We start from the raw sequence: 22,872 nt of genomic DNA, 5'->3' as shown, positions 1-22,872 counted from the left end.
TCTTAGTAGCTACTCACATTAATGTGCTTTACCCAATATGCTGCACAATTTACAATAAAGTATGCTTCTGTCTATACAAGGTTACGTGAGCGATCTATCTAAACTGGTGCCAGGAAAAAGTTATGGACACAGCAGCCATCCGGACTCTAGAGGTCTCTTAAAAAGGAATTAAAGGATATTTCCATCTCAGCCATTCATAAGAAACACCATGATTGCTCCCCTTTGAGTTCCCACGACCTAGATTAGGGCTCAAACAGACAGTTCTCGTTTTTTTGAGGGGCCCCAAAAGAAGTGGTTTCCCACGGATGGAAGAGGGGTGGGTTAAGGTTCGGGGATTTTGATGTGTAAAGTCACACTGAAAATTTTGTTGACTTTTAATATCCTTATAAGTTGCAGGAAATATTGTATTATCCTCATGTAATCTGTATACACAGCACAACAAACAAGCAGGGAAATCTCAGAAGAAAAAAGAGAACTGTGCAGTGAAAAAGACGAAGGACGCAACTCAATGGTGAACATCGGTGGTGCAACTTTAAGCCCGTGGGCCCCAGTGCAAAATCTGCAACAAGACCCCTAAGTATTGCAGATGGTTTATAGCAGTCATCTTTTCATATGGACCAAAAGTGGCCCCCATAGGTCCTAGGGCCCCTGTGCGATGGCAATACTGCACTAGTCCTTGTAACATTCTGCCCCTGGTGAAAGTTACAAGGACTATAACATGTTTATTGCAAAACCTATAGGAAGCGATTACTCACTTTTCACCTTTCCATTTAATATGTTGTGGGATCAGGATGTAGAGTTAAATTATAGGGATTTTAAAGGCTAAGTTCTGATCTTGGCACTTGCAGAGGGCGCTATAATGTTCAGCTGTGCTCCCGCTGTGACGTGCTGGGACTGGAGCAAGCTTCGATCTTAGCACCTGAACCTCCCAGAATCAATACTGGCACAGGAACATGAAAGGAGTCTGCCAGTGGAAGAGCGTTAGCCCATCAACACCCCAACAACGCAATAATGCATAATACTATTAAATAACTTCTGATTTGTTTTTGCTTCACCTCTCTTATCAACACATGAAATTAAGAGTGGTAATAAAGTAGTAAGTGCCCAAATACAGTACAGGGATGACCACGGCACTACTGTAAAATGGTGCACAAGTAGGATCCAGAACCCTTCAATGATACGTAAGAAAACTTGGCACTCAATAAAGGTTCACAAACGTTTCGGTCTACATTAGACTTTCCTCAGGGGACCTATTGTCCAACTGAAAAGATGTCAGACTGCGTTTTATCCCCGAGTCGGCTAGGAAGAAATGAACATGGTGTCCACCAGTGGATCAATGAGATGCCATGTTCAGCGCTTTCTTGCCGAATGCGGGGATAAAACGCAATCTAACATCTTTTCAATTGAACACTAATATTCCCTGAAGAAGGTCTAATGTAGACTGAAACATTGTGAACCTTTATTGTTGTGACTGGCGCCTCTCTAGATCTTATCAGGTGGAAGGTGCTATAGCATATATATGCAGCCTGGTCTAGTGCCTTTGATCATCTAACCACCCCATGGTGTGCCGGCCCCTGCTGCCAAATTATCCCCAACCAGCTCCCACAATCCCTCTCTCCTGACCCTGTAGTGTGGCCTACATATGTAGTTCCTAAGGGGAAGCACGCAGTGTGGGGTGCAGCACGCAAGCATCCCATAAGCAAAGCATCACAGAAGCTAAGCATCAAGTAAAAGACAATTATCTATGGCAGTTAATCAGGGCAGGAGTCAGGTAACACACATTTTGCTTTCCCCTTTAACCATGTGCTTTATTTCTATCCTCCTGTGCTCCCTTGCCATCCACATTCACCACCCCATCCCCCCTCCATCACGACTCATACACATCAGCCCCTCTATACTTCCCTCTCCCATGTACTGCTACTATGCACTCCTCACCTTCCTGAGAAACCTCAGCCCATCTTGCCCAAACACATTGCAGAAAAAAACTACTTACAATTCCAACAACTATTTGCTCTTTTTCCTCCTACTCCTACTGATTTCACTGACATCTCACCAACCCTGGTCCACCATCCCCCATCCTCAATCCCTACCCTACCTCATATCGAAACCATAATAATCTTATTAAGATTACTTGCACTCCCTCATCTCCATCTTGTAATTGTGCCCTCTGGAATCCACGGTCTGTTTGTAACAAGCTTCCTTTCCTGCACAACTACTTTCTTAATCTGTTGGCCCTCACTGAAACCTGGATTCAGGATTCTGACACTGTCTCTCCTGCTGCCATTTCCTATGGTGGCTTACAATTCTCTCATTCCCCGAGACCCACAAACAGACTTGGTGGTGGAGTCGGCATACTCCTTTCCCAACAATCCACTTTCCAGGTCATCCCCCCGGTTCCATCACTTTCATTCCCTTCTTTTGAGGTCCACACCATCAGGCTCTTTTGTCCCCTCCCCCTCAGAGTAGTGGTTATTTACTGGCCCCCAGGCTCACCCACCCACTTCCTTGACCACTTCTCAGCCTGGCTGCCGCACTTCATGTCCTCAGAACTACCAACTCTTATCCTGGGAGACTTCAATATCCCCATTAACAGCCCTACTTCCACATCTGCATCCCAGCTTCTATCACTAATCACCTCTCTAGGCCTCTCGCAGCTTTCAACCTCTGAGACACACAAAGACGGTAACACCCTTGATCTGTTCAATCTCCCACCTAAATAACTCACCTCTTCCACTCTCTGACCACAACATTCTCTCCTTCACGCTCACAAATCCTCGCCCTCCCCAGCTCACTCCTGCCTACCACACATTCAGAAATCTACAAGCCATTAACCCTCAGACACTTTCAGACTCCCTACACTCATCACTGTCCCCAATCTCCTCTTTTTCCTGTCCTGATCTGGCTGTTCATCACTACGACGACACTCTTAGAAGCACCCTTGAACAAGTAGCTTCCCTTACCTTCAGAACCTCCAAGCACAGAGTAAAACAGCCCTGGCTCACATCGCAAACTCAACTTCTCCAGTGATGCTCTAGGAGTGCTGAACGCCTATGGAGAAAAACCCGCACACCAGAAGACTTCATCCACTTCAAATTCATGTTAAGAACCTATAACGCTGACCTTCACCTCGCCAAACAGACTTACTTCACCACCCTGATCTCCTCACTAGCCAACGACCGCAGGAAACTTTTTGACACTTTTCACTCCCTCCTCAGGCCAAAAGCACAAGCCCCTATCACAGACATTTGTGCTGATAACCTGGCCTCCCACTTTACAGAAAAAATAGATAATATCTGTCAGGAAATCTACTCCCAACCACCAAGTGCTGTGACTCCCATCCCTTCCTGCATCTCCTTTGGCTCACTTTCCACATTTGATCCCATCACAGAAGAAGAAGTCTCCAGACTCCTCTTTTCCTCTCGTCCGACTACATGCACTATCGACCCCATTCCCTCACATCTCCTCCAGTCTCTCTCTCCAGTTGTCACAACTCACCTAACTGCAATCTTTAATCTCTCCCTCTCCTCGGTCATTTTTTCATCCTCCTTCAAACACGCCATCGTTACTCCATTACTAAAGAAACCCGCTCTCGACCCATCCTGCACAAACAACTACAGACCAGTCTCCAATCTCCCCTTCATCTGTAAACTTTTGGAGAGCCTAGTTTACTCCTGCCTTACCCGTTACCTCTCCACTCACTCCCTTCTAGACCCTTCACAGTCCGGCTTCCTCCCCCTACATTCAACTGAAACTGCACTCAAAGTGACCAATGACCTTCTGACAGCAAAACGTAACGGTGACCACTCTCTGCTCATTCTTCTTGACCTATCTGCAGCTTTCGACACTGTTAACCGCCATCTCCTACTCTCTAGGGTCCAGTCACTAGGCATTAAGGACACTGCTCTCTCCTGGTTCTCTTCCTATCTTTCTGACCACTCCTTCAGTGTTTTGTTCTCTGGCTCCACGTCATCTCATCTTCCTCTCGCTGTCGGGGTACCTCAGGGCTCAGTCCTTGGCCCCCTTCTCTTCTCTCTCTACAAAGCCCCAATTGGACAGACCATCAGCAGATTTGGCTTTCAGTACCATCTTTATGCTGATGACACACAACTATATATGTCATTCCCCGACCTTACACCCGCTGTACTACAGAGCGCCATTGACTGTCTGTCCGCAGTCTGCAACATCATGTCCGCTCTTTATCTGAAAATCAACCTCTCCAAAACTGAACTTCTTCTGCTCCCGCAGTCAACTAACCTCCCTAAATCTGACATTTCCCTCTCTGTGGGTGGTACCACAATAACACCACGGCAGTAGGCGCACTGTCTGGGTGTTATGTTTGACACCAATCTCTAATTCATATCCCACTTACAATCTCTTTCCTGCTCTTGCCGCTTACACCTAAAGAATATCTCTAGAATCCACTCTTTTTGCACCATGGAAACAACAAAAACCCTCGCTGTAGCATTGATGCACTCCCTCCTGGACTACTGCAATGCTCTATTAATTGGCCTCCCCATTACTTGACTATCCCCTCTCCAGTCCATTCTTAATGCAGCAGCCAGGGTCATCTATCTGGCTTATCGGTACTCGGAAACGTCCGCTCTTCACCAGTCCTTACATTGGCTGCCCATTCATTATAGGATCCAATTCAAAGTTCTTGTTCTCACCCACAAAGCTCTCCACAGTGCAGCACCCCCCTACATCTCCTCCCTCATTTCTGTCTGTCGGCCTAACTGACCGCTGCGCTCTGCAAACGACTTTCTACTAACCTCTGCACTAATCCGTACCTCCCACTCACGACTCCAAGACTTCTCCCGCGCTGCGCCAATCCTCTGGAATGCTCTACCCCAAGAAATTAGGACTATCCACAATTTGCATAGTTTCAGGCGTTCCCTCAAAACACATTTTTTCAGAGCGGCCTATCATGTTCACTAATCAAAGCCATTCAAATTCAAAGAAGCTTTATTGGCAGGACTAAATACACATTAGCTTTGCCAAAGCAAGTGTACAAAATGGAATAGGGATGGGTCTGTAGGAAAGGTGGATGGGGGCAGATCCAGGATGGGGCTATAGAAGTCCATGGCATAGGGAAGGTGGATGGGGGATGGGGGCAGATCCAGGATGGGGCTATAGAAGTCCATGGCATAGGGAAGGTGGATGGGGGGATGGAGCAGATCCAGGGTGGGGGGGCCATAGAAGTCCATGGAATATCATAGTTCTCTTTCTCGCAGTCTATGACATTCGCTCACATACCGCGCTGCTATCTCCACTGCTCTCTCTTCTTCCCCCAGCAGGATATATGTTTTCTCTTCCTCCTTCATGGTGATGAAATCCGGGAAGAGATGTGAGAGTCTCCTGAAGTGAGTGTCCCTCACTGCTGAGTATTTAGAGCAGTGTAGCAGGAAGTGGGTCTCATCCTCCAGGGCCTCCTGGTCACAGTGTTGGCACAGTCTTTCCTCCCTGGGCTTGTAGCTCTGCCTGTGTCGGTCGGAATCGATGGCCAGACTGTGGGCACTGAGTCTATATCGGCTCAGGATCTTGCGGTCTCTGGGGTCTGGGAGTTTCTCCAGATATGGGGCCAGTCTGTAGTCTCTCTGTAGACTCCGGTACATGGTCAGTTTCTGTGAGCTGATGATGTCGTTCTTCCAGTCACTTACGTACCTCTCCTGGCCTTCGTCTACCATCTTCCTGATTATGGCTTTTGTCAGGTTGTTGTGATTGGTGTTCTGGTCAGGTTGGGTTTGGGTGAGCTGTTCCAAGGGTCCTGTTTTTTTTGTTGCACCTACATGTGTCAGGGCTTTATAGTGATGGGAGCTTGGATTGCTCCTACGTAGGTGAGCCCGGAATGACAGTGCCCTCTTTAGAACTCTTAGGTGTAGAGGTGTGTAAGTGTGCATGTTTAGTGAATGGGCTATCTCCATCCATTCCTCACTCCCTCAAGATGGCTGGACCATCATTGTAAATACACCATTGTAAATACACACCTGTACCTTGTATTTCCCCCACCTGATTGTAAGCTCTCACGAGCAGGGTCGTCTTATTTTGCTTTAATTATTGTATTGTTAACGTTGTAACTTATGACTTGTGTTTTGAAACTGTAAAGAGCTGCGGAATATGTTGGCGCTATATAAATAAAGATTATTATTATTATTATTGGATGACATATTAAATCAGTTATTTAATCTACTCTGAGTGCCACGTTTTCTTATATAGCAAATACGGCACCAGTGAAAACTACATCTGCTACTGCAGGAGAAAACATCTCTCTGTAGAGGAATAAAAAAAGTTATTGGTGTAAAAATATGAAACAACAAAAGATTTATTTTTAAGTCACTTTTTGTGGAGCAGCAGACCATAAAAAAAGCATAACAAAGATAACATCAATTATTCCTTATGATGGACAGTGTTTAGAGAGAATCCATGTTTCCGAAATTGCTGTTTTTTTTTTTTATGCCTCCCAAGAGTGTAATAAAAAGTGATCTAACGCAACATGGTACCAATGAAAAGTACAGGTTTGTGACAAAAATATTCCGTTCAGTTGACTGAAAAAAAAATATAAGCCATAAGTCTTTTAGAGGGTCTGTGCACACGTTAAATATTTGGTGCAGGGAGCCAGCAGGTCTCTGCACTACAATACATTTAGGCTAAGTGCACACGTACCGGAACTCTCGCGGAAATTACCGCGAGAATTCCGGAATTCCAGTCCGCGGGAAAACCGCATTTTAAATTCCCGCGATTTTCCCGCGGAAAAACTAGCATTTTGCAAGCGTATTTAGCTTGCAAAATGCTAGCGTTCTCCAAGCGATCTGTAGCATCGCTGGGAGAACTGATTGAGAGATTGGTCACACTCGTCAAACATAGTGTTTGACAAGTGTGACCAACTTTTTACTACTGAGGCCGCCTATGCAGCGTCAGTAGTAAAAGATAGAATGTAAAAAAAAATAAAAACGGTGTTATTCTCACCCTCCGACGTCCCGCGCATCCGTTCCCAGTAATCCTTTTCGAAAATGCCTGCGATTGCGTCAGTTCTCGCGGGATCACGATGTCTCGCGGTAATTCGCGATGACGTCGCGCGAATGACCGCGAGACTTCGCGATCCCGCGAGAACGGACGCCATCGCGGGCATTTTCGCAAAGGACTACTGGGACCGGAGCCTGAAGAGAAGCAGAAAGACTGCGCGGGACGTCGGAGGGTGAGAATAACAATATTTTTTATTTTTAAATTCTATTTTTTACAGGGATATGGTACCCAGAGCCCGGAGGACAGTCTCCTCTCCTCCGGACCGTGGGTACTATCCGCCATTGTTCTGCTTACTTTCCGCATGGTGTGCACAGCCACATGCGGGAAGTAAGCGGAACAATGCATTCCTATGGGTGCGGGATCGCCGCGATTCCGCAAATTAATGAGCATGCTGCGGTTTTTACCGCGAAGCGATTCCGCCGCGGTAAAAACCACAGCATTAGCACAGCATTGCGGAATCCCATAGGAATGCATGGGATGCTTATTTTTCGCGTTTTCGCGGCAAAATCGCGCGGTTAAAACAGCCGTGGAAACGCGAAAAAAACGCCACGTGTGAACTCAGCCTTAAAATTATGTATATCAACTGAAATAGCCACTGGCATAAGCAGGCCCCCTTCTATCCCAGTTGCAGTCACATCATTACACCTCTGTGCTTCAGATACATTTTCCCCTTTGTGTCTTCTCCGAACTCCAAAAACTATCTTTGTTGCTTATAGCAGCCAATCACACTGCAGCTTTTATTTTTCCAGAGCTGTTCAAGAAATGAAAATTAATCTTTGATTGGTTGTTATGGGCAACAGAGAGTGTCTCAATAAAAAAGTGAAGAAAAAAATGGTTCATCATAAAGGTCAAAACTGGCAAGGGGCCCAGGATGGAGGGCATTACACCAGAAAGGGGCCCAGGATGGGGGGCATTATACCACAAAGGGTTCCAAGATGGGGGCATTATACCAGAAAGGGGCCTAGGATGGAAGAATGGAGGGCATTATACCAGAAAGGGGCCCAGTATGGGGGGCATTATACCAAAAACTGACCCAGTATGTGGGGCATTATGCCAGAAAGGGGTTCAGAATAGGGGCATTATGCCACAAAAAGGGACCCAGGATAGGGGGCATTATGCCAAAAGGGGGCCCATGATAGGAGGCATTATACCAGAAAGGGGCCCAGGATAGAGGGCATTATACCAGAAAGGAGCCCAGGATTGGGGGCATTATACCAGAAAGGGGCCTAGGATGGGGGACATTATGCTAGAAAGGGGTTCAGGATAGGGGCATTGTGCCAAAAAGGGGCCCAGGATAGGGGGCATTATACCAAAAATGGGCCCAGGATGGGGGGCATTATGCCAGAATGGGGCCCAGGATGGAAGGATGGAGGGCATTATACCAGAAAGAAATAAAATAAGAGAGAGGAGGGGTGCTCCTGGTGTGATACCCGGTGGTCAAATAGAGTAAGTTAGGAACAAAGTACACTAACCTACCGTGGTTATGCTGCCGGCATAACCACGTTTGCAGAGCCTGCAGTGCTTATTGTGCACCATTCGTCATCCTGGCTTCCAGGTTCCAAGGTTAGCCGGTCACAAGGGGCGTCATGTGATGCTGATGTCACCACAGGTCTCTTTCAGGTCTTGCAGGATGGTTGGAAGCCTGCTGGGTCCGTGCTGCACCAAGCCGCTCACCCAGAAGGGTGTAAAATACAAGGAAAGAGAAGTACGGCTGATTAGGGCACTCAGACCAAGACAGCCACTTGTTTTGGATGGAAAAGAGAGTTTCTTTTCCATCCAAAACAAGTGGCTGTCTTGGTCTGAGTGCCCTAATCAGCCGTACTTCTTCATTATACCAGAAGGGGGCCCAGGATGGAAGGATAGAGGGCATTATACCAGAAAGAGGCCCAGGATGGGGGACATTATACCAGAAAGGGGCCCAGGTTGGGGGGCATTATACCAGAAAGTGGGCCAAGGATCAGCGACATTATATCAGAAAGAGGCCCCGGATGGGGGCATTATGCCAGAAAGGGGTCCAGGATAGGGGGCATTATAGCAGAAAGTGACCCAGTATGGGGGGCATTATGCCAAAAAGGGGTCCAGGTTAGGGACGTTATACCAGAAAGAGGCCCAGGATGGGGGACATTGTTATAAGATGGGGTCCAATATGGAGGGCATTATTCCTTGAAGAGCCCAGGACAGGGGACATTATTTCTGGATATTGTTCAAGATGGAGGGCATTATTAATGAAAGGGTCTCAGGATGGGAGGACATTATTAACAAAAATCCAAAGCTGCAAAAGCTTTGCGTAACTCGATGTTGATGGACGTATGTTGCATATGGCGCCAAAGCTAGCATTGTATGTTCCTGCTGCATTAAGTTTGCTAAGCCTATATATACCCACAGTGATTTTACCAGGGTCACATTTATTCTTTTCTACAGCCTTGTGTATTCCTTCTTACAGTTCTTGCTGTAATGATAATTGCATCATTATGTACCACCAGATAACACTGGAGAGTGGATGCCGCATGTCACCTAACTAACAAATATCTCCGATACACAGTAAACTTCACACTCCGGCTCTACGTATTTCGTGTAGACGTGCTAATTGTACATAGCCAGCAATATAAAGCATGATGCAAGCGGCACATTTGGCTCCTGTTTCCACATCCGTACCATTATTAAATAACTCACACATCACTTTTCCCAGCTTGCAGCGAGACTTGAGAGCTGCTACGTGTGATGTCAGTATTTGTTCTTTTACCAATAAATTGTAATTTGCAGCACAGGCGATGCTTCCTATTTGCTAGAAGACACCGCAAATGAGTGTTTCCATGTTATTAGCAAAATGCTTTTTAATCAGCCTATTATATTGTGTCCACTGTCTGCAAACTCTGTAGTACTTAAAGGGATTGACTACTAGTTGGACAACCCCTTCTTACATGCTATAGCCCCTATGTAAAATACTCACCTCCCAGAATGGTATAATTCCAGCACTGCCAGCACTGTGTCTGCAATATTGTTATGTCATATTAGTGCTGCAGGCTATCAATGGCCACTGATTGGCTGCAGCATTCTCACATCTCTCTGATGGAAAAAGGGGACACTATGTGCACATACATAAAAAGGGACCAAGAAACAAAGTTATTGTAAATGATGCATTCTCTAAATGGGTTAAAGTCAGCAGTGGGGGGCCACGAGTATCAGTAGTGGGAGAAGTGGGGACCACAAGGATCAGCACTGGGAGAAGTGGGGACCATAAGGATCAGCACTGGGAGAAGTGGGGACCACACGGATCAGTACTGGGAGCAGTGGGGGCCACAAGGATCAGTACTGGGAGCAGTGGGGGCCACAAGGATCAGTACTGGGAGCAGTGGGGGCCACAAGGATCAGTACTGGGAGCAGTGGGGGCCACAAGGATCAGTACTGGGAGCAGTGAGGGCCACAAGGATCAGTCCTGGGAGCAGTGGGGGCCACAAGGATCAGCATTAGGCCCAATTCTTTTTATTCTCTTTATGAATGACCATGTGTTTGGGACACAGTGTCCTCCCTAATCACTGAGAGCACTGCTATCTCTGGTCCTGCCCCACAGTGGTTCATATGATCGGTGCAGGACAGGAGGAAAAGCTATAGGGACCTGCAATGATGCTAAAAGATGTTGCAGATCGTGTGATTGGACACATACCTGGAAGGAACTTTTAGGTTATGTGCCCACAATGCGATTAAATCCGGACACTGAAAACCGGACCCCTTCCCAGAAATCGCACTTTTTTCAGCGCGATTTTACCGCGATTATGATCGCGAATTTGCCGCGATTTTCGCGTGCGATATTCAAGCACTTTCCAAGCGATTTGAAGCATCGCTTGGAATGTGTTTGACAGGTTGGTCACACTCGTCAAACATAGTGTTTGACAAGTGTGAGCAGCTTTTTACTATTGAGGCTGCCTATGCGGCATCAATAGTAAAAGATAGAATGTTAAAAATGATAAAAAAAAAAAATCCGGGTATATTTACCTTCCGACATCCCGCGCAGCCTCAGCGACACTCCTGTTCCCAGCGATGCCTTGCGAGACCTGTGATGACGTTGGTTTCACGTTGCTATAGCGATCTCACGAGACCGCTGGAGTCACGCGAGACCACGTCATCACAGGTCTCGCAAGGCATTACTGGGAACGCTGAGGCCCGGGAATGCAGCGCATGACGCCGGAAGGTAAATATACCCCGATTTTTTATTCTTTTTTTTACAGGGGTATGGTACCCAGGGCCTGGAGGACAGTCTCCTCTCCTCCACACCGTGGGTACCAACCGCACATGAGACGCCTAACTTCGCGCATGGTGGGCATAGCCACATGCGGGAAGTAAGTGATTCTCATGCATTCCTATGGGTGCGGAATCGCGGCAATTCTTTGCGATTCCGCACAAAAGAATGAGCATGCGGAGTCTTTTTCCGCGATGCGATTCCGCCACGGAAAAAAGCGCAGCATTAGCACAGCATGTGCGGAATGCCCTAGGAATGCATGGGGGGCGTTCTGTACATGATTTTTAAACGTTTTTGCGCCGAAAATCGCCGCAAAAACGCTTAAAACTCGCATCGTAGGCGCACAGCCTAAAATGTGATAATATATACAGTGTGTATTTGTGTGAGTGCTGTAGCTGTGGTGTGTATTTTAATGATGTAGCTGAGCTGATTCTATGGTAGCCGAGAAGTGGGTTGTGTTTTTGATGATGTAGCTAAGCTGAGTGTGTTGTAGCTGAGATGTGTATAACTGTGTTTTGGATTATATACATGAGTTGAATGTGTTATAGTTGAGATGTGTGGCTATGTTGATGTAGCTGAGCTGTGAGTGTATGTAACATTTATTTATTATGCTTTGCTTATTTGGTGCCATCTTATTCCGCAGTGCTTTATAAACACTATCAGAAATGTCCCCACTGGGGTTCACGATGTAAATTCCCTATCAGTATGTCTTTGAAATGTGGGAGGAAACCGGAGTACCCGGAGGAAACCCACACAAACACGGGGAGAACGTACAAACTCCTTGCAGATGTTGTCCTTGGTGAGATTTGAACCCAGGACTCCAGCGCTGCAGTGCTAACCACTGAGCCACAGTACTTTTTGTGTTGATGTAGCTGTGTTGTGTGTTGATGTTGCTGAGCTGTGTGTGTATGTAGGAGAGATTTGTGTGTTGATGTTGCTGAGCTGCTTTCTCTGCCAAAATTGATCAGTCTTGATCAGAGAGAATGAAAGATTTTCTGTCCTCCGACGCTAACAAACACTCGAGTATTTCACTGAGGTGACGTCATTAAGGTTACTTCAGTTCAAAGCCACAAGTTCTCATAGAGTACAGTGAAAGAACTGGAATGATGACCGGTGATGTCATCATTCATCATTTCAGCTCTCATTGAGACCCAGCGCCTGTGAACTGAGGTAACCTTACTTACGTCACCGCTCGTCACAGGAGCCAGGTCTCACGGTGTTCAGCGCGAGAACCAGCAGCGACTTTTGCTACAGTTTATGGAGCTTCATTCTCTGAACGGGGCTCCATATATTGGACGAAGAAGATGGGGATCGTGATTTTTTCAAATAAAGGAATTTTTTGTGTGTTTATTTATTTTGACTATTGGGTTAGTAATGGGGGTATCTGACAGATGCCGCTCCATTACTAACCCTTGGGCTTAATGTCAGCACCATTTGCTGTCATGTAACCCCCAGGCCCATTACCCCAATTGTCAAGGCACCAGGGCAATTGGGAAGAGGGGGAACTAAGCTCTAGGGGTTGCTGAGGGCTGGTCTTATTAGGCTATGAAGAGGACAATATCCATAGACCTTCCCATCCTATTAATATCAGCCTCCAGATGTCTGCTGTGCCTTAGCTGGCTATTAAAAATGGGAGGGACAGCACATAATTTTTTTAGCAACCGCCCATTTTTAATAACCAGTAAAGGCAAAGTTGACAGCTGTGGGCTGATAGTAATAGGTTGGGAAGGTCCTTGGATATTGGCCCCTTCCCAGCATAAGACCAGCTCACAGCTGTCTGCTTTCATTTGGCTGGCTATTTAAAATAGGGGGATCACACATTGTTTTTTTTAAATTATTTATTTATTTTACACTGTCAGGCCAGGTCACGTGGTGCGCCGGCCAATCACAGCCATCCCAAAACTTGGCATAGCTGTGATGGGGCCAGAAGTGCCCACAGCATTAAAGCTTGTTTCAACAAGTTTTATTAAGCTGCTGAACCCAATCTGTAACATGGAGTACAGTATGAACTCACTATGTGACCTGCACTGCTCGCCCAGTATAAAACCATCTCGCTGAACTACCTCATACAAACATTTCCAGCACCGCTACTTCCTCCTGTTGCTGGAGAGTCTCCAGCCTGCTATAGGGAGGTACGGCCAGACTCTGCAGGAATTTAAAACCATGGGGTTCTTCAGAGTTTTCCTTCCCTGGCCTATCCCCTGCCTGCAGTGGATATACAGCTCTGGCAAAAATTAAATGACCACCATATCAAAACCCTGTCATGGGCAGCCCATTCTCCAGACCTCAACCCCATTGAAAACCTATAAAGAGAAAAATCAGACAAACTGAACATTTGGAAGTGGTCTCTTAATTTTTGCCAGAGCTATATTAGACAGCTCCTCCCTTCACACCTAGCCTGAGCTTAGGATCTGTTGCAGTTTGCCTCTAGTTACCTGTCTAGCTGAATTTTTGCTTTGATTCTTCTGTTACCAACCTCACTTGTTTACTCGTTTTGTCTGTTCTCTCTGCTCCTGAAACCGGCTTTACATTTTGAACCTGTGCTGCTTGCCTTGACCTTTGACTAATCTGACTATGTCTCTTTGTCCTCTATGCCCCATATTCCTGCCTTGACCAGCAGGTCAGCTGCTGCGGGTCAGGGGACTGCCCTGGAGTGGCACCTGGTGACTGCCATAATGGCCCCAGCCTATCCCCACCACTGAAGGCTCTAGTGAAGGCCAGGTAGTCATTTAATCATGCTACTCCAGGGTAAGCCCAACCAGTGGCACAGTGGACCCACACCCACTGTCTTAAAATGTGTTCCTGCCATCAGTTTCTAATTGAGTTAGACATTTTTCCATTTATTTTGAAAAAAATGACTTTCACCTTCTGATCTGTCTGCTATGTCGTGTGGTGAAAACAATATGGCTGTAAGAGATTTCCAAATTATTGCATTCTTGTTTTCTTTATATTCTAAACTTTTATGGATTTGGAGTTGTAGCAATAGATAGAAAAGTTTCATCTTAATGGATCTATGTCATTTTTTCCTCCTATGTAATTATTGATGTGTGAAAGCTGCAGCCCATACATAATATCACAATGTTACGTGAGCGCTGGCTGACGGGGAGGCGAGCATATATTTGATATGTATTTTTATTATACATATTTTTAATTTTACTTGGGTGAACTAGGGATTGAATCTTGAAGAGGACAATTTGCATATTCCAGGTGCCTTCTGGGAAAAGCAAAGAGTCTCCCTCAGCAAGAAGATTGTTGGGTACAGCCGGGACCAGCTGCTTGGAAAGCATCGCCAAACCAGGCATTGAAGCTGGAAGAGGATAATTTGCATATTCCAGGTGCCTTCTGGAAAAAGCGTAGGGTCTTCCTCAGGAAGAAGATCATTGGGTACAGCCGGGACCAGCTGTTTGGAAAGCATCGCCAAACCAGGCATTGAAGCTGGAAGAGGATAATTTGCATATTCCAGGTGCCTTCTGGAAAAAGCGTAGGGTCTTCCTCAGGAAGAAGATCATTGGGTACAGCCGGGACCAGCTGTTTGGAAAGCATCGTCAAACCGCGCGCCTTATGGCGTGCAAATTTTTGCCTCTAGTACATTATTGTAAAGGCCCCGTCACACTAAGCGACTTACCAGCGATCCCGACACCGATATCAAGGTGTCAGGATCGCTAGTAAGTCGCTATGTGATCGCTGTTGAGCTGTCACACAGACAGGTTCACCAGCGATCAGCACAGCGATGCAGAGCGCCCGGCATCGCTGGCCATCCCTGTAAAAAATAGAATCAAAATAAAAAATATAGTTATTCTCACCTTCCGACGTCCCGTTCAGCCATCCCGCCTCTCTCCACACTCCGGTCCCAGTGATCCTTTGCGAGAATGACCGCGAGATGTCACGGTCTCGAGGGATAACAAAGTCTCGCGGTCATTCGTGCAAAGGATCACTGGGACCGGAGCGTGGAGAGAGGCAGGATGGCTGAACGGGACGTCGGAAGGTGAGAATAACTATATTTTTTATTTTTTTTATTATTTTTTACACCTGATCGCTGGTCTCCCGCCTGTCACACGCAGCGATGCGTGCTGGCCAGCGGGAGACCAGCGACCAAAGAAATGTCCAGAGGTTTCTTCCAGCGATCAGCGATACCGGCAGGGGGGCCACTCGCTGATCGCTGTCACACACAGCGATCTCGCTGGTGAGATCGCTGTTACGTCACAAAAGTTGTGACTCAGCAGCGATCTCGCTACCGAGATCGCTTAGTGAGAAGGGGCCTTAAGAAAGTTTGGCTGATTGAGTAGATTACACAAGAAGGAAAACACACAGATTACACAAGAAAAAAGACACAGCAAGTCAGCAGGATCTAGGACCAACATGGCAGATGTGACAACCTACATGGTGAGCTGCAACATGTGCTACATGTTCACAGATCGACCAGAAGAAGAATCCAACTTCACATGCCAGAAGTGTAGACTACTGGCCTTTTTAAAAGAAAAGGTGCGGGGTCTGGAAGAAAGAATTGCAATTTTGAAACTTATCAAAGAAAATTAAGACTTCTTGAACAGAACCATCTCTACTGGTCACAGAAGGTGAAGAAAGTGTCAGAGAACCTCCAAAAGCAGACGAGTGGAAGCATGTGACCAAAAGAAACAAGAAGACCATGGAGACATCAACAAGCACATAACAGAGAAACTGATACCAAGGCCTTGTGGAGGACGAAGATGGCACACTTAAGGAAGAGGCACTACCAGCAAGCAAAGAATAAAAGGGCATACAGCAACACCCAGAAGTGACAACAAAAAGTAACATAGTAACATAGTTATTAAGGTTGAATGGAGACTTTAAGCCCATCTAGTTCAACCCATATCCTGTCCTAACCTGCCCTAACATGTTGATCTAGAGGAAGGCAAAAAAACCCCATGTGGCAAATAGTAAGCTTCAAATTGGGGAAAAAAATTCCTTCCCGACTCCACATACGGCAATCAGACTAGCTCCCTGGATCAACGCAATATTAAGGAAACTAGTGTATATACCCTGTAATATTATACTTTTCAAGAAAGGCATCCAGTCCCTTCTTAAATTTTAGTAGGGAATCACTCATTACAACATCATATGGCAGAGAGTTCCATAGTCTCACTGCTCTTACAGTACAGAATCCGTGTCTGTGAGTATGCTTAAACCTTCTTTCCTCCAGACCTAGAGGATGCCTCCTTGTCCCCGTCACAGGTCTAAAGGGGGTTTTACACATAGCGATATCGCTAGCAATATCGCTAAAACGCCACTGATTTTGTGACGCAGCAGCGATATCGCTATGTGTGATACTTACCTCCGACCGGCTCCCCCGCTGGTTGTCGCTGATCGCGCGAGATAGGGCGGCTCCATTTCTCGTCGTCTGCTTCCTGCTGTGTGAGACGAGCGACACTGGAAGCGGGCGGGAGGACGTCTGGATCGCTGTGTGTGAAAGGTGAGTATCGTGCGCTGCGTCGCTGCTGCATCGCTGTGAGATCTTCCTGTATGGAAGCTCACTAGCGATCATTTAGCGATGCACCAGCGATCCTGACCGGGTCGTATCGCTGGTCGGATTGCTGTTGCATCGCTAAATGTAAAAGGGCCTTAAGAGTAAAAAGATCATTAGAAAGGTCTTTGTACTGTCCCCGCATATATTTATACATTGTAATAAGATCACCCCTAAGCCTTCGATTCTCCAAACTAAATAACCCTAAGTGTAATAACCTGTCTTGGTATTGCAGACCCCCTAGTTCCCTAATAACCTTGGTCGCTCTTCTCTGCACCCGCTCCAGTTCAGCTATGTCTTTCTTATACACCGGAGACCAGAACTGTACACAGTATTCTAAGTGTGGTCGCACTAGTGACTTATATAGAGGTAAAATTATGTTCTCCTCATGAGCAGCTATGCCTCTTTTAATGCATCCCATTATTTTATTTGCCTTTGCAGCAGCTGCCTGACACTGGCCACTAAATGTGAGTTTGTCATCCACCCATACACCCAGGTCTTTTTCAGTGACAGTTTTGCCCAGTGTTTTACAATTAAGCACATAATTATACATCTTATTCGTTCTACCCAAGTGCATGCCCTTACATTTATCCCCATTAAAGCTCACTTGCCATTTATCAGCCCAAGCTTCTAGTTTACATAAATCCTCCTGTAATATAAAATTGTCCTCCTCTGTATTGATTACCCTGCAGAGTTTAGTGTCATCTGCAAATATTGAAATTCTACTTTCTATGCCCCCTACAAGGTCATTAATAAATATGTTAAAAAGAAACAGGCCCAAAACTGACCCCTGTGGTACCCCACTGCTAACCGTGACCCAGTCCAAGTGTGCTCCATTAATAACCACCCTTTGTTTCCTATCCCTGAGCCAGCTCTTAACCCACCTACACATATTTTCCCCTATCCCCATTGTTCTCATTTTATGCATCAACCTTTTGTGTGGCACCGTATCAAAAGCTTTTGAAAAGTCCATGTACACCACGTCCACTGCATTCCCTTGGTCCAGTCCGGAACTTACCTCTTCATAAAAGCTTATCAGATTAGTCTGACAGGAACGGTCCCTTGTAAACCCATGTTGATATTGGGTCATGAGGTTATTCTTCTCCAGATACTCCAGTATAGTATCTCTTAGAAAACCCTCCAGTATTTTACCACAGTTGAGGTTAAACTTACTGGCCTATAATTTCCGAGTTCAGTTTGTGTCCCCTTTTTGAATATTGGCACCACATTTGCTATACACCAGTCCTGTGGTACAGACCCTGTTATTATGGAATCTTTAAAGACTAAAAATAATTGTCTAGCTATGACTGTGCTTAATTCCTGCAGTACTCGGGGGTGTATCCCATCCGGGCCTGGGATTTGTCAATTTTAGTGATTTTTAGACACCGCCGTACTTCCTGCTGGGTTAAGCAGGTGACATTTAATGGAAAATTTTTATCCCTGATCATGTTATCCGATGTATGCGGATGCCTCAGTATGCGTCTTTTTGACGGTGCAGCGACCTGCGCCGAACGCAGCGTGTTGCATTTTAGTGCGGTCGCGCACCATCAAAAGAGAGGCCTGAATGTCTTCCTGTAGCATAGCAATATTGTATCTTACAGTTATTAGGTTCTTTAGAAGGACGTAGATATGGAGATTTATTCTGACGGAATATAGTCTGAACTGGACGGCATTGCTAACTATGTTACTATGTTACTATGAATATAGTATTTAGGAAGGGGTCATCCAAATGGTGTACACAGAAATAACGGGGCCCCATAGCTAAATCCTAATTTGGCCCTACCCTACTCTACATGCCATTGTGGGGAAGGTGACTTGATGGACGGACTTGACTGGAAGTAGGAGGGAACGGTTGGTGCACTATGGATGGAGATTGACAAGGACAGCAGGGTGATAGCTGGGAAAGACAGACAAGAGAGTGCAGTACCTAGAAATGACCACAAGATGGCAGGGGGAGTAGTTCAGGACTCAACAGCAGCTTAGGGCTTGAGAAACGCTTAGTCATAGGGGGCGGGGAGATAGGAACCCAGGAGGGGAATTCCCAGTGAGAGAGGGGATAAATAGGACTGGTTGGGGTTCCAGGCAGGCTAGTCCCGGGAGGAGCTCGGCAGAAGACGGAGAACAGCGAAGCGCTTGACCAGGGGACTGACAGGAAAGAGACAGTCAGGGGGTGGCCCTGACCCGACGGACCGCAGGACAGACAAGGCCCCGGGGGTACCGATTGGACGACGACCTCGAGCAGATGAAGCGCTGGCAGTAGATTGGTCTAGGACAGCCCCAGCGAAAGATCCACAAGGGACGTTACTTCGACTGGAGGAAAGGTGCAGGTACCTGGGCCTGGAGACGGAGAACTGTAAAGAGGCTGCGGTGCATGGTTGTGGTCGTCAGGAAGACGACAAATAAAATCCGGAACTGTTACAACTGAACTCTGCCTCCGTCTAGTCCTTGCTTCACCTGGTGTCTGTGTCGTCCGGACGTGGTAAGCAGTGGACCACCCCCAACCCGGCCCCCGACCACATTTGGCGTAGTCGGCAGGATCGCCGCTGCTAATACTACACCTTCCGCGGCAGGCCTGTGCCAGGAGAATTGCAAAGGACTTGGGCTGCTTACCTGTGGATTACAACTTTGCTCACCTGTGGATTACAAATTTGAGACTCGGTTCCGGATCCTGGACTGTCATCGGGAGATCCAGGGCGGTACCAGAAACCGGACAACATGGCTGTGGTACTCCAACGCAAGGAAGAGGCCCTGGCATTTGCAGCTGCTTTGGACGGACTGGGGCCATTTCAAATTCACCCCTGGGGGAGGCGGTGTATATCTGGAGACCGCCGCCCCCTCATACTGGACCCGGGAAGATGGGTGGAAAAGCCGACCATTGCCCCACCCAGGAGTGGTAGTTGCTCAGGTGGGAAGGCAGACTGCGGCTGCTTGGCGCCATTCGACTGCTGTACACCGGACGGGATGCGACGCTGCAGCTGCCATGGCCTCGGACGCCTGGAATGGCGGTGGCATCAAGAGGTCGGATCTCGCTAGTAGACCTGCTTTCTGGAGCCACGGACAGCCCCCCGGACATCAGACGGACAGGAGGAGTGGCTGCGAACCCTGCGGGAGCAGCCGCCGAAGACATCGCCTGGGAGCCTCCCTGCCAGCCCCCACCACCCGGCCTCCCCGCGCGACCTCCTGCATTGCTGTAGACCCAGCTGCGGAGGGCTCTGCGGCCTCCGCCGGGCTGAGCAACGCCGCTGTCCACGTCCCCGAGGCACCAGGCCTGGCGGTGCAACATCCGGTGTCGCCGGTGCGGGACCAGCCCGCAGCCGACACTGCTGCATTCCACCTGCCAGCAGCGGCCTATCCCCTGAAGCTGGCCACCACAATGGCCCCGTTCATGACTCTGTTTGCGGCCTGCCCCGCGGCCGCATCTGCGTTACCCGCGAAGTCGGCCACGGCCTGCTTGTCGGGCTCTGCGGCATACCCCTCGGGAACCACGGCTGACCCTGCCCGCCTCCCGGCCCCAGCAGCTGCTGGGTTGCCGGAATCTGCGGCTGCCTCTACCCCGCTCTCAACCCTGGCCGTGTCCCGCCCACCGGACTCCGGGGCCTACAACGGACCCTCCGTCTGGGTCGCGGAGGTCATACGGAAAAAAAAGGCCAGGGAGCAAGAGGTCTGGATCCTGCTCAATGAGAGAGGGGAGGCTGGCATGGCGGCTTCACGATCTACGGGGCGGCTCGTGTACACCAATTTGGAGAAGGGATACGGGTTCATTCGGGACCTCGCAACCGGCCAGAAGGTGTACATCAACGTGACCTCCATCCGTCATGGCCGGGCATTGCGGGAGGGGGACCTGGTATCGTACTACAAGGAGTACTGTCCCCGCGGCTACTACGCAGTAGCAGTAATCGCTAAACCCGAAGACCATGAGCCCCCATAAAAAGGACCCCTAGAGACACTCCCTGCATCTCGGGAGCTCCACGGCTGTGGAGCCCCCTTACTACTGATGAGACATCGGCTGTCAGGAGATGGCCCGGACTGTCGGGATTCTGCTGCACCGTTGTGCAGGCCACGAGGACAGTGTTTTGTCCAGGTTAAGAAGAGTGTTTTTTTATTGTTTGCCTGACATAGCGGAGATGTGGGGGAGGAGGTACTAATGCTAAAGGAAGGGGGAGTAGTTATATTTTGTTTTAAAGATGCTGTGAGAAAATGTTATGTTGAAAGAAAAGGAAAAAAAACGAAAAAAAAAAAACAAAAAAAAAGGGGGGGTTACTCCGGTTGAGTAACTCCTATTGTTATTAAAGTAGAGGTAATGGTAGACTAAAAGTTGAATTAATGTGCAGTATGTATAGAAAAAATGTGTGTGTAACAAAAAGGAAAATGTGTTTGTAACAGATCCCGGGTACGAGGTAGATGTAACGAAGACGCCGACCATGACTCTTTTAGGTGAAGGACAAAGAGACGAGAGATATCAAACCAGACAGTGGTCCGTCAGTCAGGTCCCCGACACCATGGACGCCCCAAAAGGACGGGTGGGTGCCAATGATGACCCGGTAGGCAAAAGGCCTCGGTCATGGCGTCCTGGACAGCTGAAGGTAGTAGAAGGGGAGAGTAGTGGGAGGTACACGCCATAGAGTAGTCCGGGTGGACCTCGCCGAATTGAAAGAAGTTGTCACATGGCGGGCGCGCCGGCGAGTAGCAGTAGGCTGCTCGGAGCATGGTGCTCCTGGTTTGGTTCGGCCCCCGTGGGCGGCGGGTTTGGCCCAACGACCGGTCTGACAACAGACTGTGGACAAGCTTTAGGACGACGTAGATAGGGAGTACGATTGTCGGGACGACAATGGACAAAGGAAGGAGGAGTGTGGGGAAGGTGACTTGACGGAGAGACTTGACTGGAAGTAGGAGGGAACGGTTGGTGCACTATGGACGGAGATTGATAAGGACAGCAGGGTGATAGCTGGGAAAGACAGACAAGAGAGTGCAGTACCTAGAAATGACCACAAGATGGCAGGGGGGAGTAGTTCAGGACTCAACAGCAGCTTAGGGCTTGAGAAATTCTTAGTCATGGGGGGCGGGGAGATAGGAATCCAGGAGGGGAATTCCCAGTGAGAGAGGGGATAAATAGGACTGGTTGGGGTTCCAGGCAGGCTAGTCCTAGGAGGTGCTCGGCAGAAGACGGAGAACAGCGAAGAGCTCGGCCAGGGGACTGACAGGAAAGAGACAGTCAGGGGGGTGGCCCTGACCCGACGGACCGCAGGACAGACGAGTCCCTGGGGGTACCGATTAGACGACGACCTCGAGCAGGTGAAGCGCTGGAGGTAGATTGGTCTAGGACAGCCCCAGCGAAAGATCCGCGAGGGACGTTACTTCGACTGGAGGAAAGGTGCAGGTACCCGGGCCTGGAGACGGAGAACTGTAAAGAGGCTGCGGTGCGTGGTTGTGGACGTCAGGAGGACGACGAATAAAATCCGGAACTGTTACAACTGAACTCTGCCTCCGTCTAGTCTTTGCTTCGCCTGGTGTCTGTGTCATCCGGACATGGTAAGCAGAGGACCACCCCCCAACCCGGCCCCCTCCACACCCTTACCAAAAAAAAAAACATTTGGTGGAGTAGGCAGGGTCATATCTTCCAACTTTTAAAATCAGGGACAGGGTCACTTACAGCACAAAAATGTAATTATGTCAAACATTGAAGCCACTTAGTGTTCTCTCCCACTACTATACATCTTTCATCGCCCTTATAGAGAATAATGCCTTAACAAATGCCCTCCATATTGCATGACACCCCCACAGTGATTTCCTCCTACAGACACATGATAACATAGTGCCTCAGGCAAAATGTATGATACAACCACAGTAACTCCAACACAGTATAATACCTCCCTCAGCATGATGTCCCTAAAGTGCCCCCCACATAGCATGCTGGCCCCACAGCTCCCCACATAGCATGAAGTCCCTGCAGCCCCCTATACACAGGGTCCCCACAGCTTCCTTATAGTTGACATGGAGGCCCCACAGCCCCCTATACACAGCATGATGGTCCCCACAGCTTCCTTATATAGTATGGAGGCCCCACAGTCCCCTATACTGTACACAGTATGATGGTCCCACAGCTCCCCTATATATA

At 48.0% G+C, this 22,872-nt stretch overlaps 1 protein-coding gene and 1 long non-coding RNA gene across 2 annotated transcripts in view; one reads left to right on the top strand and one right to left on the bottom strand.

Annotated features, from left to right (window-relative positions):
- LOC141087513 (rho GTPase-activating protein 6-like) overlaps positions 1–22,872 on the bottom strand; it is a 186,113-nt gene that overhangs the window by 73,171 nt on the left and 90,070 nt on the right. The gene's annotated exons all lie outside the window — the stretch shown is intronic.
- LOC141087514 (uncharacterized) overlaps positions 1–22,872 on the top strand; it is a 66,239-nt gene that overhangs the window by 39,894 nt on the left and 3,473 nt on the right. The gene's annotated exons all lie outside the window — the stretch shown is intronic.

Source organism: Dendrobates tinctorius, unplaced genomic scaffold, assembly GCF_039654945.1.
Source record: "Dendrobates tinctorius isolate UK_male_01 unplaced genomic scaffold, ASM3965494v1 ptg000034l, whole genome shotgun sequence".
NCBI lineage: Eukaryota > Metazoa > Chordata > Amphibia > Anura > Dendrobatidae > Dendrobates > Dendrobates tinctorius.
Note: the sequence above shows the minus strand (reverse complement) of the source record. Positions and strands in the feature narration are given on the sequence as shown.